The sequence below is a fragment of the Phragmites australis genome, chromosome 13, assembly GCF_958298935.1.
Source record: "Phragmites australis chromosome 13, lpPhrAust1.1, whole genome shotgun sequence".
NCBI lineage: Eukaryota > Viridiplantae > Streptophyta > Magnoliopsida > Poales > Poaceae > Phragmites > Phragmites australis.
In genome coordinates this window covers 11,423,506-11,444,897 of record NC_084933.1, presented here as the reverse complement: position 1 = coordinate 11,444,897, position 21,392 = coordinate 11,423,506, and positions in this window count along the sequence as shown.

Sequence of the window (21,392 nt, the reverse complement as noted above, 5' to 3'; positions counted from 1 at the left end):
GGCTTCTCTCGCTCTTTAGGCTTGTCGAGGCGATCACGAGGCTCGGGCGAGTAGAGTCTATGCAATGATTCAATTTCAACCAAGCCTTGTTTGCTGTGCTGGTGGATAGGTGGAGGCTGGAAACGTACACGTTCCATCTCCCGTGAGGAGAGATGACGTCTACACTTGAGGACGTCTTGCTCCTGCTTGGTCTACCTTGCATGGGCCAAACGGTGGGTGCAAGGGACATAGGTCCCTCCTGGCGTGATGACATCCTAACACGGTTTGGTGTCCTTGTCCAGAGGGACGGTGCCCCCCTCCGTACAAGATAATACCTGGGAACAAGACATACAGACTTATCAAGAGGTTCCTACTCCAGTTCGTGGTACGTTACTTATCTAACGTTCCTTCACGTGCTTAATGTTCCGCCTCTACGTGCTTAATGTTTTTTTATTTTCTAACTGATAGGCGGATTACATCCACTCCGAGACGAGCGATGATGTTGTTTTTAGGCACTTGGAGGCCTACTTGTTGTGGCTATTCGGTGGATCATATTCACCGCCACCCACAATAACTCGGTCTCCAAGAGCTTGGTCTCGTATGCCATGAAGATAGTCGATGTCAGACTGGGATATGTCCCCAGTACAGTTGGCCTTTCGATGTGCTAGCAGAGACCTACATGGGTCTATGCGAGGCCTTTACGAAGGCGGATTCAGGCGTCATCTTTTCCAGCTACCCACTTGTCGAAAATTGGTGGATCGCCGATATTACGAATTTATAGAATGTAGATAGGGGATGTCTCGAGTAGACAAATCAAAGGAACACATAGAGGAGTTTTTAGACAGGTTCAGATCTCCCTTAGGATAATAACCCTACATCTTATTTTTCTTGTATTGATCTGAGTCTATTACAAGGTGGTGCGTGGCTAGTCTAGATAGATCTAACCTAGTCAAATGGCTTCTAATGACTTATAGTCTTATGTTGCTTGTTGGCTCATGTCCTATAACTTGTCCTCCGTAGGGTTCTCAGGCTCTATATATAGGGGACGTCGTACGTCCTCTGGAGTCTTTTTTCATATTTTTGGAGATAAACTTTCATATTTACGAGATACCATGGGTACCTATGGGTAGTTTTCTTTCATCCGGGGATCTCCTTCCGAAGATAAAGATATACCCCAAGAATTACGGGTAATCCTTGGGTGCTTAGATATGGTAGTTATCCATTAGTCATCATCAAACCCCCACAGTACATGAAATGAGGTTTCAACAGGTTAACTATTTGGTCAGCAAAGATAAGAATTTTATCCGACCGTGTCATCAAGTAAGTCTCGAGTTCCCGATTAGGATGATACGTCTAACCGGATTTTCTGGGTTCTCGGATCATCTATTCAGGGTTCTGAACACCTCTGAGTTCTCAAGCGAGTTCTCTAGAAAGTGTTCCATCTGAGTAGGTTTTCTGATCAGCTCAAAAATATCATCTCGTCCTTGCAAAAGTATGAGGGAGACGACTTGTCACTGGTTGGCTTCGAAAGTTGGACCGTCACAGCAAAGATTTCGGGTAGTGGTGACAATCTTTTACCTGACAGGAGATCATGATTATGGTAGGAAAACATGCACGCATGGCAGCGTGATGCACCGAGTTCCTTGGGTTACCGCTCCAATTGCTCCCGCATGCATTGGACATTAAATGCGATGTGACGGTAAAGTAGGATATCATGGCCTCGAGTCATGCCATGGCGTCAGTCAAAAAGCCATCTCTGAGAGCTGTCATCCTGTATAAAGGCAAAGGGGGAGCCCACTTCAATTTTCACCCCATCGTCACCATCTACTTTCTATCATCTCTTCGTGCCTCTCGCATCTTTGCCTCCAAAAAACCCCCAAAACCCTCCTCCTCTAACTCCTGCAGCGCCATGGGCCGAAAGAAGATCAAGAAGGAGAGCTCCACAGCCGACAAGATGGCGAGCGTGCTCCCGACCTGGAAGGAGTTTGAGATCATGGAGGAGGCATTGGACAAGGCAGATCATGATGAGGTGGTTCCTTCTTAGGCCCTAATCGCTTGCGTGCCGGTGGCGGGGCAGACAATCCCGAGCTTGGACACTGCCTGGAAGGTGATTTTTCTCGATTTCTTACGTTGCGGTTTTCACTTCCCCCCTTCCAGTTTTCTTCTTGAGGTGCTTAGTTTCTATGGCCTGGAACTCATTCACCTCAACCTAACCCCATCATCATGATGAGTGTCTTCGCCCGTCCCTTGACATCTTCAGGTATTTTTACCTATTGAAGGGGTTCTAGGGCAAGGTCACGGCGGCGCCGGATTTTGGCTTTGGGAGGGAAAGACGACGGAGTATATTGATTTCGCTGCCAAGATCTCCTGGTCGGGTTGGCACAAGAAGTGGTTCTACTACCAAGCCGGACCGCTAGGGCATCCTTACTGGGGTCTTTCCCTGCTGCTGAGGTCCGCTTGGACGGAAGAGCCAATGATGACCACCCTCCACTAGAGTCTTATTAAAGGCATCCAACATTTGAAGGAGAAGAAGTTGATTGCGTATGACGTCACTAGGGATTTCATCAAGTGTTGCCTAAGTCCTTTAAAGTCAAGGATCACCAGCGCTTGCCAATTCCAGGCTGAGATGGACCCGACTAGAGATGGTGAGAAGCTGCGGGCTTAGTCCTCACAATTTATTATTGCTTGTTTCTTCTCGCAGTGCTTTCATTGGAGATGGCTAACAAGAGGACCAGACTCCTGTTTGATGCAATCCCCGCCTCTAGTCGCTTGGACATCCTAGTAACCATCGTGGAGTTGGGGGTTAATGCTCAAGAAAGGACATTATCGGTAAGTCTCATGAACCTTCTCATTTTTTATTTTCTCTTCTTTTTGAATAGTCATAACCATAGTGACAGTCGTCACAAACTTGCGAAGCTCCCCGGGCATGGGCAACCCGACCTGGAAGCTAAGAATCGCCGATCTAACGGACTTGTCGAAGAATTAGGAGATGCTTTGAGTAGACTAATCACAAGGGGAACACACATGAGTTTTTAGATAGGTTTGGGCTTCCTTGAGGATAATAACCTTACGTCATGTTTGTCTTATATTGATCTGAGTCTGTTACGGGTGTGGCTATCCTAGATGGATCTAAATCTAGTCAGCGACTTCCTTCTTGGCTTCTGGTGGCTTGTCTCACTTGTCTCGACTTGTTTGGGCTTGTCCTTTGCATGGCCCCTTGGCTCCTTATACGCTCGTACATCCTCTGGACTCCTCATTCCTATTCTTGGAGATAAATCTTCCCGGTTACGGGACGTCTTGGGTATATACGGCTGATTTCCTTTCTTCTAGGGGTCCCTTTTTCAGAGATAAAGATATGTCCTAAGAATTATGTGAAATCATAGGGGTATCCGGATATGGTAACTATCCGTTATTTATTGTTAAGCCTCCCATCAGTACGTGAAATGAGGCTTCGACGGTTCAAATACATAGCCATCAAAGATAAGCATTTTGTTTGACCGTGTCATAGAGTGAGACTCGGGTTTCCGATTAGGATGAAATGTCTAATCGGATTTTCTAGGTTCTTAGATTACCTACTCGGGATTCCGAACACCTCTGAGTTCTCAAGCGAGTACTTGAGAAGGTGTTTCATCCAAGTAGGTTTTCTGATTGGCCCAAAAATATCATCCCATCCTTGCAAAGGTATGAGGGAGATGAGACTCATCGCTGGCTAGGCTCAAAAGTTGAACTATTTTAGCAGAATTTTTTACATACTGGTGAAAAGATTATTTCCTCCTTTTCTGGCAAAAGGTCATGATGACGTTTGGGAACTGAGCGTATTTGTCAGTGTATTGCACCGGCTCTCCTGGTATTTCATACAAACAACCCTCGTGTGCACCGGAAGAGATCCCAAACAGAAAATGTGATGGAACCCCGGCACAGAAGGTCATTGCTCCGAGTAGTACTCCAAATAGCCGTGGTGGCTAGTCGAAGAATCGCCGATTCCGCTTAGGCTTTCTTCTATAACATGTGCTTGGGAATAGAAACTTATTCTTTTGTTAGTAAAAAACAAAAAAGATTATAAATGAAATCTATGGGACTTCTTAGGAACTCGATACTGAGGAGATAAAGATAACTTAACATACTTAGTGTTACTTGTTTGCTCCTCTGGCTAGAGTAGGATGACTTCGTCACTAATTGGGGGGCTTAATCGGGTCAACCCTAGGTCCGACTTGAGTGGGAGCCATCGTAACCCCTGGGCACTCAAGGACGCAATAAGGAAACTTTATCACATCCTGCGAGGTCGTAACTTAGAACATCGTCCCCAAGCGAAGAAAGTCGCTTTGGCGCACACACAATATGGTGTTGTTAGCTCTTGGTATACTGTATTCATCCAACCCGACTGGTTATATAAAAAAACTCACATAGATAGTCAAAGATAATAAGATAAAAACTATTGACTAGCCATTATGAAATAGCCGACTAGGGTAAGAGAAGAATCAAATGCTCATACTTCCCCTCTGGTCATAGAAGTTGTTGGTTCCTGTGTGACCTTGTTCGGGTTTATTTGGGTGCGCTTGAGAGGTAAAGGTACCCGGATTGCGGTTTACTGTTAGTGTACCCATCTTACGGGTGCTAGATATTTAGTTTAGGGAAGACAAAAAATAACACAAAGAGATTCAAGTGACCTTCTGGGAAATATGAACCTTTACTAGTGTAAACTTACTCTTAGTACTTACACATAAATCTTCTGGAGTTGATTGATGTTCCAAGAATTATTGAAGACTCATTCATCCTCCATTGCTAAGGGATCTCGTGTGAGTAGACTCAACCACTGTGTAGAGACCCTCCCACTTTGAGGATAGCTTGTTGCCTTACGTTTGTTCTGAACATGTTGTAGAACTAAGTTCCCGGTTTGGAGGGTTCGTTGTCAGGTGTCTTAGTCGTAGTAGGTCTGGAGGGTTCTACTGATCGTATCAGCCCTGGAGTCCTTTCTTGGTAAAGGTACCAATGGAGACAAAAAAACTTGAAGCCCCCGGACGCTATCGGGAAGCGCCCAGAATATCCAGCTTCCAAGTCGTGAAAGACCATGACAAGGGGATCATCATCATGAGCTTAGACCGTCATCCCCGTCTCCAATGGCGAAGACTTCTCGAGGGTAATCTCCAATAGAAGAATCCAGATCCATTATGGGTTTGTCATAAGATTGCTCCGCGTAGGTATCTCAACAATTCGTGTTGTTGGAAACTGCGGGGGAGGATCCCAGCTTGTGGTGAATAGAGCATTCACGGCTGTCTTCACAGCCAAGTGGTTTGAACTCGATGTTGTAATCCTTGGCACATGGATCTATAAATCGACTTACCTTCGCTTGAATCATCGCTAGAAAATTCATCGTCAAAATTCACCCGATTGATCACCAGCTTGCCAGGAAGAGGGGTAAAGTTGTCATAGAACCCCTCATCCGAAAAGCCGGTTCTCGATGAAGGCTTGGGTGACATCGATACTCTTTAATGCCTATTGTCATGATCCCCATGGACGATGCCAACTGTCGACAATCGGTAAATCGTCGATCTAACAAACTTGTTGAAGAATTTTGGGATGCTTTGAGTAGACGAATCACAAAGGGAACAAACAGGGGTTTTTAGACTGGTTCGAGCCTCCCTGGGGATAATAACTGTAACACCCGATTTTAAAGGAATAAAACCAGGTACAACAGTATGTATGTTAGGATCAAGTTTCATACATGCGTTACAACATCAGTATATCATCACAGTGTCATATTATTACAAATATCGCATAACTTATTACAAAAGGACACGAGGGTCTAGAAGAAAAACATAGCGAAAAAGATAAACTCCAGTGCCAGAGGGTTTTCCATCTTCTACAGGAATCAACCAGGGGAACACTAGCCTAGAAAAGGAGCTTCGGGTTAAAGTCGTCTCCATCATAGGGTGCAGCTTCATTACTGGCTTCTGAACAGCTAGTAAACCCAAACATCGGTTTCCAATTTAGACAAGCATGCAATGAAGGATAAACAGCTAACATATACATCCTAATATAGGAGCAAGATATTCAAGGACACTTTATTTCTGTTGAGGGTTGTTCGGTGCCTTTAAAGGCTTGATCTTGCAGATTCTCGAATTGATCGCCACCTAATCGACACACCGGAAAACCATACAAGGGAAACTACTAAGAATAATATACCAAACAGTACTAAAACTAGGTAAAAACCCTATAAAAAGATTCTACACAACACTCTGAGAATTTGAGCGTGAAAATAGCCCAAATCGGAGTTACGAGCAAAAAGTTATGAGCTTTTGAAGTTTTAGGGGCTTTTCTGCAAATTTTACTTATTTTCCGGGAATAAACTGATTTGTTTTTATACTGAAAATCTTATTTATGACATCATAAATCAAAACAGGATTGTTTTCCAATTGAAAAAAATGTGTGGAAAAGGTTCATGGGCTCAAGGACCACGGCCTGAAGGCCGGTACATGGGTCTACGGTGGACCGATTATGAATCGATGAAGGGGTATGCAATCTCGGCCATTGGATCTCGGTCAGACGGCTAGGGGCAAAGGGGGCTTGGACCGGTGGCGCGCACAAGGGTAGTGGCCGGTCGACAACGGGGTCGCCGGTGCATCGCCGGAGTGCGCGAAAATGCGCTACCGACCACGGATTTTGACGGGACAAGGCGCAAAAGAGAGAGGAGTGCGTGGGGATCATTACCATGGGCTTCACGTCGATGGAGAAGAGTCGAGGGAGGTCGGCGACGGAAAGGGGTGGTCGGGTGGAGCTCGAGCTCGGTGCAGCGGTGAAGGACCGAGGCATGGCGGGACGAGCTTCCGGCGACCCTGTGACACCAAAGATGGGAGAAAAGGGATCAATGGCTGCTCAGACACGAAGAAACGGCGCGGTGGCAGAGCTCATCGGCGTTGAAGAAGAACGCGGCACCGATGATGAATCCGAGCGGGAAGTGAGGTGGGAGCGGGTGGAATATGTGCGGAACGTCGCCAAGAAGATGATGGATGGCTTAAATACGCAAGAGGGGAAACAAAGTGGTTGGGATTTGAAGGTATTGGTCGGTGCCCTTAATGGAGATAAATGTGGCAGTTTCCGCATTAGAGAGGGGTAAAGGAGGGGGAAACGGCGGGAGACTCGTGATTAAGAGGCGGGCGGGGATCGTGGCCACGACCTTTAATTGGAGATTCGGAAGGATCAGAGAAGAGATTAGAAAACTCTGTCTTTAGATCATCTTCTCTTTTCCAGATTGCTTCCTCTTCGGAGTGATGCTTCCATTGTACTTTGCGCATATGGACTCGCCTGTTCCGAGTAACCCGTTCTAACATCTCAAGAATCTTGGTCGGATATTCTGAGTAAGAGAGATCTTCTCCCACATCTAGTTCTTCTACTGGTAGCTACTCTTTGGGAACTCTCGGACACTTTTTCAACTATGACACATTGAAAACGTCATGTACTCCTGAGAGTTGAGGTGGTAACTCAAGTTGGTAAGCTACTTCACCTCGTCTTTCCATAATCTTGTATGTACTAATAAAATGACGTGAAAACTTGTCTTTGAACCTTGAATCTGCGTAGACCTCTGATCGGCGACACCTTGAGATACACGAAGTCTCCTCTGATCTGCGTAGACCTCTGATCGGTTGTAATAGTGTTGCTAGTCTCTAATGCTCGGCTTTGACTCGCTGACAAATATCATACAAAGCCATGTATTCTATAACTGCGCGTTTTATTCCATACCACCAATACTGATCTTTAAGATCTCGATACATCTTGGTACTCCCTAGGTGATTGGAATATGCTAAATCATAGGCTTTCTTTAAAATTGTATCATGAATAGCCTTCACGTCTGGAGCACAAATTATGTGCTTGTACCACACTGTACCTTGCTCATCTTCAGTGAAATCCAGGGGTTTGCCAATTTTGATAAGCTGCTTGATTTCTAAAATCTTTTTCATCCTCAAGCTGACCCTTCCTTATATCTTGTTCAAGCGTTGAGTCTGATCCCATTGCAACTATCTCAGTGTTACACACCATTCCCAAATTCAACTTCTCAAATTCCTTGCATAGTTTAGGACTCATCTCTTAAGGAGTTATAGCATTGATCTAAGATTTCCTACTTAAAGCATCAACTACTACATTTGCCTTTACTGGGTGGTAGTTGATTACCAAATTGTAGTCCTTGATAAATTCTAACCATCTGCGTTGTCTGAGATTAAGATCTGGTTGAATGAAGATATACTTCAAGCTCTTATGGTCTGAATAGATCTCACACCTTTGACCTATCAGGTAGTGTGTCGAGATCTTAAGCACATACACTACTCTAGCTAATTTCTAAGTCGTGTGTTGGGTAGTTCTCATCATATTTTCTTAATTGTCTGGATGCATATGCTACCACATGACCTTCTTGCACGAGCATACATCCTAACCCTTGATGAGACGCATCAAAATACACAGAGAACGGCTTCTGAGTATCTAGCATGATCAGCACTAGAGCTGAGGCCAATCTTTTCTTCAACTCATTGAAACTGGCTTCTCAAGCGGCTGTTGGAAATTCATTTCAAAAGTTTTGAAAGGGGGAGTGTTGGAAATTCATTTTGCTCAATAGATTGGAGTAGGTAAGTAGAGAGAAACTGAGAGGTCAGAAAAGCATGGGATGGGGTTTTTTTTTCAAAATAGGCTTTTTAAAATATGACCTTATGGCACGACCAATCTATCTAGGCTTGCATCCTACGGTCAGTATGGCTCTGATAACACCTTTGTCACACCCGGTTTTAACGGATAAAAATAGATGCGGCTTATGTGTGCTCATGACATTTAACACAATAAGGACGTCACAGGTGAAGTAACAAATGCAATATTTAAAGAAATAAACGTCAAACTCTTACAGCAATTGACATATATTGTCTTCTATGTAGATATCTGCAGCGGAATAGAAGCACTGGTGCCCAACAACACCGCAGGCAACCAACCGGGAGATACGCGCATAGAACGTCACAACCTTATCCTGATAGTCTTCAACATGTTCACCGATAACTCCATAGGCAATCGACGGAGAACACCTCACTAGAATGCATCTTTCTCGAGGTCTTCAAATTGTTTTCCAACTGAGTGTTTGGTTATAACAAGTGTGAGCACATGTCGTACTTAGCAAGTTGTAAAAGAAATATTATGCATATGAAGGCTTTGACAAGGTAAGGCTAGTTTGACTCTTTTGCATAAAACAACATTTAAGTAAAAACCTTTGAAAAGCAGTAGTAATTAAGTATATGACTGTAAACAACCAACCACCTCAAGATTCCACTCATCTTGACTTAACCAACTGACCACCTCAACCAAGTTTCTAACCACCAAGGTTGAACACCCAGTACCTCAACCATGGCTCCCACCACCAAAGTTGAACTACTAACCACCTCAACCACGATTTCCACCATCGTGACTGACCCACACCTCAGCTATGGTCCCCACCACCACAGTTGATCTCACTGATCAAACCATCAAGCTATAATCATGATAGGTTTTCTGTGCCACTCGCGACAGTGAGTATGGCTGAATATTCAGTTTTAACTCTGCAGAGGTTGTACATACCAACAAGTCGTGATTTCATCACCTGCAAGCAGGTGACTAAGTCTCCATTTTGCCCGTGTTAGCTAGACACTTGCATACATCCAAGGTGTGTGGCCAGGAGATCACTATAAAGCCTTTACAATACTCCTCTCAGCACATGTCTACTCGCTAAGGTTTCACAGCCGCGTGATTCACCTCAACAACGGAAGCACCCTCTTACACCTTTCGGATCCCAAGACATCATCCATTCACTGCTCTTCTGCCTGGTCTACACTATGCTGAGAGTAACAAATTAATTAGCTAGCCTTGACCCATACCATGCTTGTGGTTGTATTGTAAACACAGAAAGGTCACCCCACAAACCGGACCATAGATTTGAGAAAGACTACCACTTTCCAAACCATACATTCCATCATACCACATACTCAAATCCATATACCATGTTGCTACAAAAGTTATTCCATCATATTTTATCATTGTTGTACAGGACCATTATTAAGTTCGTAGAGCATTAATCATGATTTCCATCCCAAAGCAAGGCTAAGCATCATCTACCCTTCCATAACCCAAAACCATACTATGGCGACAAGGATGATAAAGGAAAACTAGGGTAAAGCCTAACTCTTGGGATTCCCAATAAATTATTAGCATGCATATTTATAAAACAAAACATTTAAAAACTGGGATAAGTATGTTCAAGAACACAACTTGCCTTCACTTGACTCAGTTGGGTCTTCAGAAAAGTCCTGGTCTTGAAGTCCTTCTAGCTCCTCTGGAATATTGACTAATCGCAAAAACTACCGACAAACAACACAAAGGAAAACACTAAGAATAGCATACCAAAAAAAAATCAAAACACTTTTAAAACACTATAGTTGGATGAGTATGATTTTAGAGAAGAAATTTAGATTTAAGAATCGCCTAAGTCGGAGTTAGGATGAAAGATAACGGCTTTTGGAAGATGAATTAGGCTGAAAAAGAAAGGCTGGTTTACCAGAGTTATCTTCCTATAGGAAAATGTTTATTGCACAATCATTATGTCAGACTTGACAACATCATTGTACAAGATTCAAGAGGTATATGGCTGACTAGACTTTATTGACTAGGCTAAAGAGAATGATGTGGTGCTGACTTGGCATGTCATGCAAGCATCATCTTGGATTAAATGGCTAGAGGTTGCGCTGAGGTCTAGCCTCAACCGCCCATGATGGATCAAATAGCTGGAGGTTGCGCTTCTGGGTTAAGGATACTGCTGGTGAGTCTGCGTAGTGACGGTAGCTCGGGTTTCGTTGGAGATGACGATCGGGCGCGTGGCCACTGACATCGATGTTGGGCTTCATTGGTGTTTCAACGAAACAAGGGAAGCATAGCGTAGCACGCGGAAAGGCTAATTCAGAGGTATGGTTGGTATTGGAAGAGGTCATCCGAGGTAGCGGCGAAACAACGACGACTGCTACTAGGTTTGGTGGTGACTACGAACAGATGCAGCAACGAAAATTCTTGTGGATACAACAACATAGCGCATCACGGGCGGCGACAGCGGTGACACCGGTAAACGGCGGTGCACGGGCAGGGCTGCTGTGGAGACTAGGGCATGGAGGGATGTAAAGGGGGTATGAGAGGACGTGCAATACCTATTTATAGGGTTAAGGGTGGCTGGTTGAGGTGAAGTCCAAGCTGAACACGATTCGGACTCAAGTTCGAGTCGGTTAGGATTTTCTTTTTTGTAGCTCTTTATTCCGAGGACAATATCTCCACCATTAGGACTCCACATTGGACGTTTTTGGACACTAAATTGTAGTACTCGAAAAGATCTACAACTTTGGTATTCATTGGAACTTCTGAAAACGCCATTTTGATTTCCAAAAATATGTCACAAGATAAATTGTTTGAACTGAGACTTATCTGAGTAGCATTGATTTTGAGGGCTATAACTCCTAGCTCCATTATCCAAAAGGGGACTTCCATAGATTCAAATGGAAGCTCTCGACTACAACTTTAGTATTGTTAAGATGTGCATTTGAGGTCGTCTTGAACTCCGAAACTGCATAGGAAGATGAAGGAATCCAGAACTCCACGAATATCCACATATTTCGTGGATCCTTTGTGTTGAGCCTTCTAGATGACTTGAACTCCGAAACTGCATGGGAAGATGAAGCAGTCCAGAACTCCGCAAATATCCACAGATTTCATGGATCCTTTGTGTTGGGCCTTCTAGATGACTTGTGTGCTGGCCAAGGGCTTGGGCTCGGGTAGTATTGGGTCTAAGGCACTTTAGGCATATCTAGGATTTTAGAAAAGAAAATTTTGCAGAGAAATTTGAATAGGGTTTGAATTCGAATTGAGTTAGGAGTAAATTTAAGAGAAAAGAAAAATAAGGTTGAACAAAAATAGGAGTAGATAAGGAATTTGAATTTGGATTTGGATAGAATTTGACAAAGAGGAGAGATTGGCTTTAAACAAGGATTTGGATAAGATTTTAATTGAACTAGAGAAGAATCAAGTATGATCAAGGATGGAATAGATGATAAAATTAATGATTTTGAATTCCAACTATTAAGATCCTTAACTAATTTACTACATAGTTTTGTAAAAACCTTTTCAAAATCTTTTTCACTCAAAACACCAAAGAGAAAGAAAAAGAAAAAGAACTCTAATGCATTTATCTAGCTCCTAGCAAAATTCAGCATGCAATGCACACAAAATAATAACCTATATTGATTGATTGTTTATGAAAATAGGTTTTAAACCTATTCTACTGGTGAAGCTATTCACTAAAGTTGGGAAATTTTAAACAGTTATAAAATCTTAGAAAGTAGGGTCTTACATTAGGAGTCCAATGATCCGAAGTGGAGAAGGACTACCACTAGACAACGCTTGGTCACTTGAATGGGATCAAGAGGGAGCTACACCCTTGCATGGATGCTCCAAAGAGGATTAGTAGAGAGCGCTAACTCTCCAATACCTCAAGAAAAAATGAGCTTCTCCTAGTCCCTCTCTTTACATTCCGTATTTACTTCTAGCATTTCAATTCTTGCAAGTTTACATTCCACAATTTACATACTTAAAATTACCATGTTGGAATAGGATTGGAACAAGGTTGCAGAACTTTGTGCATTAGTGAACTAGAGCATATTTAGGTTAAGGTTGTTTAATTTATTGCTATTAGTTTCTAGACCTAGAAAAAGTTTCAGAACCATTTCACCTCCACCCTCTTGGGCATCTTAATCCTTCAAAAAACAAGTCATAGGGCACATGGGATATCATATCTGGTGTAGCTTTTCCAAATTAATGTAACATTAATCTTATACCATGATATTATGATAGTTTGGCTTAATAGATCTAATCTCCATGATTACATCTACAAGCTGATCTTCTAGCCACGAACTAGATGAAGATCTAAGCATGATTGTAGTAAAAAGAATTGAGAGAAAATAAGACGCTAACACATGATGATAAAAGGAACTGATAATTCATTAAAGATAACTGATACAATCACCATCATAGGCATACCTTGATAGTGTCTGGATCTGGCCCTTGACCTTGATGTGATTAGTGCTTCGTGGCCTGATCACGATTGACTAGACTAGCCTAGATAACTAAGCTGTAAGTTTGGTAGAGTTTCGTCGAGTTTGGCTCTCGACTTGTGGAGATGGGATGCGGGAACATGTACAGGGGTCCATATTTATAGTTTTGAGGGTCGACAGCATCCGAGAGGTGGCAACAGCAGTTGTGCCATGCAGCATAGAGGCTTGTGTTGTGGGCCCGCTCGATCTTCATGTAGGTTAGTTCCCATCCTTCTCAAAGTCCTCCTTTGCTATCACGTGGTCTCAAATGCGCGAAATCCTTTGGGATAAGCTTGGAGAAGATTTATTGCCACCGAAGATTTCCATATTTCGATTTTATTCCATTGGAATATTGGAAGATCATGGAAGACATGTGCGAGGGGAATTTCCCTATCTAAGATGGGCCATGGGGGGCTCACATTGGAGATTGTGCCACGTGGTTTAGCAATGGATTGGGCCCAGCTGGCCCAGTCTCTGGCTAGTGTGTTGGTAATGATTGGCCTTTCTCCATTGTGGTCTAAATATGTCCAATTTCGACGTCTTTTCTGTTGATTCTGTAAAACATTCTCAAATGATACTGTGTACAAAAATTGTCAAGGGTAGCAACAATAATAAATGCTAATGAGGTTTATCCATAATATATTAAGAGAATTTGGCACAAAAGTGAGTTAATAACTATCGCCAACGCTTCTCTGATGAGAACAAAATTCAGGCTGAGAACATTGTATTGAGGAATGAGCTGAATGCTATGAGAAAATGAAAGGCAGATCTAGCTGGGTGTGAGGATGATACTGATGTTGAAGAATTGGTTTTGGTGGATGTTCTGTGGTTATTGAGACCATTGGTGATCCTAACATTTCTAAAGATAGGAGCAAAGGAGAAAACAGAGAGGATAGTAGGTCAAGGAACAATAAGGGGACTGAAGCCAATGTGAAAGATGGGAGGACCGGGGAAGACAAAGAGGATAGAGAATCAAGGAAGGGAAAGGGAAAAGCTATCCTATAGGATGTCGTTGCAGGGTGCACGTGTGGGAGCTCTGGTTTACACGAAGGGTAGTGTGACTTGATAGGTGACCTGATGCCTGCAATGGATGGTCCCATGTAATTAGTCCACCATGTCAGCAAGCCACATGTCATCCTAGGTGGCAAATGGGAACGATATCGTAATATCCTTGTTAAGCCAACAAGTGGGTTTCGGGATCGGTGACGTCCTAAGAGGGGGTGAATTAGGACGCATAAAACTAATCGGCTCCAAATGCTTCATAAGATAAACCTATATCAATTTCTATCTAAATGTGCTCTAGGTTCATCTAGTTTGTCTACTCTACCGTTCAGAGAGGTTTGCAACCTATAGTCAATCCTAGCAAACTACTCTAGGAAGGTAAACATGTAAAGGTAGATTGCAAGTATGTAAATGTGGAAATATAAAGATGGTAGAGAGAGCAAACTCAGCACAATGGATTTTTATTCCATGGTATCGATGATATAAACGCCACCCCTAGTCCATGTTGGAGCAACCACCTAGGATATAGCTCCCGAACGGCACCTGGTCATGACCCTTGAGCCACTTAGGCCTCAAGTAGGTTCAGCCACCAAGGTAAGGCCTCACCAAAAGCCTGTCTTTTGGTCACTTCCTATCGTCTTCACTTCGGAACTTAAGCCACCAAGGCAAGGGTCTCCGTGTCCCCGTACAAGAGTCTTGTCGCCGCTCCACACCAAGTCGGAGGGATAACAAGCATGAGCCACAAAGGCTCACGGTGCCGGTGAGTCACCAAGACTTTAAGGTACCGGTGTACCACTTGGTACAATATAGGATCACTCATTGATCCCCTCTCTAGGCAGCAACACCTATCAACAACTCTCTCTAAGCCTATTAGCACTAATCACTCCCTAATCTTATGCTTAGTTGCCTTGGATGATCACTTTTAGCACTTTGATGGCTTGGATGTCTTCTCAAATGTCTATGAGCTTTCATGGACTCCAGCATACTCAAATGTCCGAGTGAGGGGTATTTATAACCTCAAACCCGCGAACTAGTCGTTGCTCCAATGGTCAAAAAGACTGTGGACACCAGATGATATGGCTATAATAGCAATACAAACACTGGACCATCTGACGTGTACAACAGCAAAAAAAACTAGCCATTGGACCCGCAATCAAACTCATTGTGAACACCGAATGATTCGGTATAATCTTGAACTCCATCACCGAACTATCTGGTGTGTATACATGAGCCAACCGAGCCACATCTCACTATTCATTTGTCCATGTGTATAATATTCTGATCACCGGATTATCTTTTGTGTACAACTCATCTCTTCACTGAGAACCTTCTGAAAAATACTCCGGTGAAGCCTCCGGTATACACTCCTCTTCATCACCGGACCATCTAGTGTGTACAACTACTCTTCTACGAAAATGCACCTCCTGGAAAATGTTCTGGTGTGTACATCACCTCAACACTGGATTATCCGTTGTGTTCTTCAATTTTTTCTTCTGTGTCAAAACACTCCGGCGTGTATACTTGTTTGAGCACCGAACCATCCGGTGTGTTATCGTTTCTGAGCACCAAACCATCCGGTGAGTGTATTTTTCCTGAACTCGTCCAATTCAAACTTTCTTGAGTTCAGCTTCAGTGGCTTCTTTATGTATAGTATGCATAGGATCTACTAAAGCATATACTTGACAAACATGTTAGTCACATTGATTATGTTGCCATTGATCACCAAAATCAGCATGCCCTAAAAGGGCCATGTTCGCTAAAATCTCTCATTTTTTGGTGATTGATGACAACACAACCAAAGCAAGTGAAAAAAACATAAATGATACCAAATGTAAAGTACACAAATAATGAATGACGACAATTTATGAAGTGCACAAGAATAACCAATGATACCAATTGTAATGAAACTAATGATACCAACTAAAGTGCATCAAAGGTATCAACTGAAGATGGATCAATTGTGAAGAAAAGATCCTATGTTTGCTATACATTGTTCTTACCTTCACTTTGTCCCCCTTTTGTTGTGACTGTATGGAGACAATTCACCTCTTTTCTCCATCGTCACTATCTCCTTTGATCGACCTATGCAAGAACTCTTTGCTTTGTGCGTTTCTTGCCATGATATCACTTGTAATCCTTCCATACGAACTTTTTGTGTCATGCTTCTCCTTTTGTCAATAATCTTCAACAATCTTATATCATGCAACTTTAACTTACTTTAGTCATCAACATTCTCCCCCTTTGTCAATAATCTCAAAAAGGCTACAAACATTGTTGAACTCAAGGGAAAACGTTAGTACACACGGGAGAGATATTCATGAACCATGATTCAATAAGATAATACCACTTGTAGAAATCCAATTTAAAGGAATCATACTAATTGTAGGGTAAATGATACCAATCCTAGATATGCATGTCAACTATAGAAATGCAATTGAAATGAGCTATGTGGATACCATTTGAAATGAAAACACATGGATCACAACTCATGAAGCTCACATAATATAATCTAAACTCTCTCTCTATATGTGTGTATACATATGATGATAGTGAAACATATGCACAACTAGTTAATATGAAGAGATAGGAAGTTTAAGCTATATTATGTATGGAGGTAGGTTAAAAGATCAAATTAATTGACAATAATACCAATTGATGAATAAACATTGCATACCTCTGGTGACTTGTAGATTACTCCATAAAACTATAAAAGATATCACTTGCAACACATGTTAGTTTCAAAATTACAACCCATAGGATATATTTCCCCTAAATGTGTGCATGCAAGTGTTGAATACTTGTGAGAGACATGTACTTGTCATTGATAATAATGGGGAATTTATCTTATAAATTGGACTCATGACACATAAGAAAAGACTTGAAAATAAGTGCCATAAAAAGAACCAACAACTAATAAACCATCTAGGTTGTTCATGGTATAGAGAGAAACACGCGCAATCTACCATATGAAAAACTACACTAGGCATTACAAAGAAATGAAATATGCACATGCAATCCTAGACAAGGCAAATGTACTAGATGCAAAATTAAAAGCATGAACAAAAATCTAACTACCATTAACTCTTTTACTTTTGATGGGGGATTTTGGGTATATAATGATCAATATTTTCATCAACGTGCCTAATCTTGCACACTTGACTTCTTTGCTTAAATATTTACTTCATCTTGTGAGTCAAATCTCCAAATCCCTCGAGCTGACCCATGGACTTCAAGTTTTTTTTGGCACCCAAACCAATTTGGGGCCCTTCATGTTAGTAATGACTTCCTTGGGCACCCAAATAGGTTGGTTTCACCTCCAGTCCTTTCTCTCAACCATGTGTGCAACCACTTTAATATTATCCTTCTTCATAAGCTTGTAGTGGTTGCCCTTGGTCTTGATCTTATAGTTGGGCTTGGTGCATGTGTTGGAGGCTTTTTTGAAGATATTCATCATCTTCTTCTCCTTGGTGTCCTTCTTGACGTGTTTGCATTGGAAGTACTTATGGCCTTCTTGATGATACTTAAAGTATGTCACGGTGGATCCCTCTGCAAGCTTGTTCATCATGTTGTCATGATTATCTTGAGAAGGTTGGACATGATTCTTACCCTTCAATCTTGCTAAGTCCTTTTTGAGCTTCTCCACTTCTTGCTTGAGCTCATCATTTTCTTGTGTAATGAGATCATTAAATGATTCTATAATAACATTCTCAACACATGTCTTATTGCAAAGGGGTGAGCTAGATAGATCAATTAAATTATCACAAGAAGTAGAAGCATCTATAATAGGATTGAAATTAAAGAGAGAGATAGATTGATTCAAAGGAGCCTTAGATTGAGATTCAATGCCCTCAAGTTTAGCAATTCAAATTTGTTCACTAATTGTTTATAATTAGAAAAAAAGGTAGCATGAATGTTATTAAGGGCATTATATTTCTTAAGGTCTTTAACTTGTTTCTTTAAGGCCCTTTTGTTGTTTATTGATCAATTCAAGAAGTTCTTCTTGAGAGGGTAATCCTCATTAGATTCATCATCACTTATATTGCTTTCTATACCTTTGGCTATAAGACACTTGTATGATGACGACTTTGAGGAAGAGCTTCTCTTGGAGGAGTGGATAATGAAGCTCTCATCACTTGAGCTTAAATATTCATCTTCACTCGCTCATCTTCCTATCCTTGTGAATGCTTTGTCTCTTCCCCTGTCTCCCTCTTGTTCTTGATCTTTTTCTGCTTCTTGATATGATCAATTGTGTTGACCAAATCTTTCATGGAGATTGGATGATTAAACTTGGTGTTGATCCTCATGATGTCCTTCTGCAATCTTGAGATGAGCTTGACGATCTTGAGATCCATTTCTTCATAACGTGATGTGCTTTGCTCATCTTCTCCATTGCTCTCTTCATCTTTATTACCATCATATTCGCTTTAGCTTGACTCTTGCTCTTGCCTTCTCATCTTCTCTTTTATATGTGGGCAATGAGCTTGCTTGCTTGTGACTTAAACCACAAAAGCAAGGGTCTCCGTATCCCCGTTCAAGAGTTTTATCGCCGCTCCACACCAAGTCAGAGGGACAACAAGCATAAGTCACCAAGGCTCATGGCGCCGATGAGTCACTAAGACTTCAAGATGCTGACGTACCACTTGGTGTAATGTAGGATCACTCTTTGATCCCCTCTCTAGGCAACAGGACCTAGCAACAACTCTCTTTAGGCCTATTAGCACTAATCACTCCCTAATCTTATGCTTAATTACCTTGGTTGATCACTTTTAGCACTTTAATGGCTTGGATGTCTTCTCAAATATCTATGAGCTTTCATGGACTCCAGCACACTCAAATGGCCAAGTGGAGGTATTTATAGCCTTAAACCCTCAAACTAGTCGTTGCTCAAACGGTCAAAAAGATTATAAAAACCGGATGATTTGACGTCAACAGCAATACAAACACCGGACCATCCGACGTGTATAGCAGCAAAAAACTAGCCATTGGACCCGCACTTAAACTCATTGTGAACATCGGATGATGCGGTGTAACCTTGAACTTCATCACTGGACTATCCGGTGTGTATACTTGAGCCAATCGAGCCACATCTCACTATTTATTTGTCTGGTGTGTATAATTTTCTGATCACCGAATCATCCAGTGTGTACAACTCCCTCTTCACTGAGAACCTTCTGGAAAATGCTTCGATGAAGCATCCAGTGTACACTCATCTTTATCATCGGACCATCCAGTGTGTACAACTCATTTGCTACGGAAATGCACCTCCTAAAAAATGCTCTAGTATGTACATCACCCCAACACCGGACCATTTGGTATGTTCTTCAACTTTTTCTTCTATGTGAAAACACTCTGGTGTGTATACTTGTCTGAACACCGGACCATCCAATGTGTTATCATTTTTTTAGCACCAGACTATCCGGTGAGTGTAATTTTCTCTGAATCGTACAATTCAAACTTTCTTGAGTTCGACTTCGGTGGCTTCTTTATATATAGCATCCATAAGATCTACTAAAGCATATACTTGACAAATATGTTAGTTCTATTGATTGTGTTGTCATTGATCATCAAAATCATGTACATATCTAAAAAGGGCAAGTTCGCCACAGTAGGCCACCTCTCTCAAGGCGTTGGAGGTGACGGGATATCTAAAACTTATAGTTTTTTTTTTTAAACCGATGACCTTAAATTTGTACTTTTTTGAAACTTGTTCTTAGATGTGTAGTTTTTTTACATGTGACAAAGAAGTTGTAGTTTTTTTAAATTTAATCTTTTTTACTGCACACATAAGCAAAACCTTGAGCAGAGGAGGAAGGGTGTAAATATGAAAATAGGTTGCAAGATAAATAAAATATCATGTACACGCTCTAATTCATCGACCTTAGTGGACAATCGTGGACCTGGAGAAACCTTCCGCCTGTAGTCTGAACTTATATCATTGTTCTGTAAGGAAGTCAAAGTTTGGGATGCGTTGGGAGAGCCAAGAGAACAAATAGTGGCTCAAATGCGGGATTTTTTTTTTGTGAGGCTTAAAAACAATATGAGATTGTCGCTCAAAAGGCATGAATACTTTGGCTATATATTAAGGTTACCATTCTTGTACTTGACAGGAAAAGGACCACTAAGCTGATATTTGTGCAAAAAGAATCAATACTACCACGATCAAACAACATGGTCCCATAGTGGCAAAACCGCTTGAAAAGAAACGCTTAGTGATAAAGTGATCCGGTTTTAGAACTTCAGTGGACTAAATAGTCCAAAAAATTCTTTAGGGTTTTTCGGACAAATGCAATACTTATGATAGTAAAATGAACATTTTCCCGTAATTAAATGTAGTAACTACGGCATTGAGCCTTCCCTTTTACTTTAGAAATTCTCCTTTTGCCCACTCCTTGGACCTCTAATCTTCTTTTCGCCACCTGAGTCATGACACACTTTTCTTCTATGTTCAGTTCTTTTTTCCCTAATCTTATAAACTTACAACAACTATCAAGAAAAACACTATAGGGTCAATTTCTCCTAATAGAACAAGGACATAAAGTCACCCTATGCTTAGAATACATTTAGTTATTTGGATATCTAAAAATGCATCGACCGAGCATTGGGGGAGCTGGTTAATTTTAGAAGTTTTTTAAAACTAGAAATCTACAGAAATCGGTCCAGAGCTCAAAAAATTCTAGAGGTCCCTTGAGTGACAAAAGATAAAAAGTTTCTCTTCTAGTTTCTTCAAGTAAGAACTTACATTGATTTGGAGGATGTAAAGTGCTTTGATAATTTTGTGGTTGATTTGAGCCAGATCCGAATATACATTGAGCAAAGGTAATGTTACAGATCTTTTTCGCTCAATATCAATACAAAGTGAATATGAACAATCATTCATATATACGAAATTGTCGAAACTGGAAAACAACATTAAACTCCAGAAAAGTACAAATTGTTCTTAAAAAATTCAAAAAATCTCATACTATAATTCAGAGTTTTTTTTATCATTTGTGGAAGTCTTGGACATTTACATTGTGATGAAGTAAATTCTGCAACTTGCAAGTGCTTTTGTAATGGACGATCAATGTTGTTCAAAAGCAATGATACTTGTCAATCTAGCGAGGAATGATTTATATGTTTTTTCCGTTTAATGGATGCTCAATTCCCAAAATTACTGATGATATGCGTTGTTGTTTGATAAAAATAAGGAAAAACGATGATCAAAATTATCAAATAAGCTATTCCTTGCTTCTTTTGTTATTGTGCGCATACTTTAAGTGGTTTCAGGACCAGAGACATAGA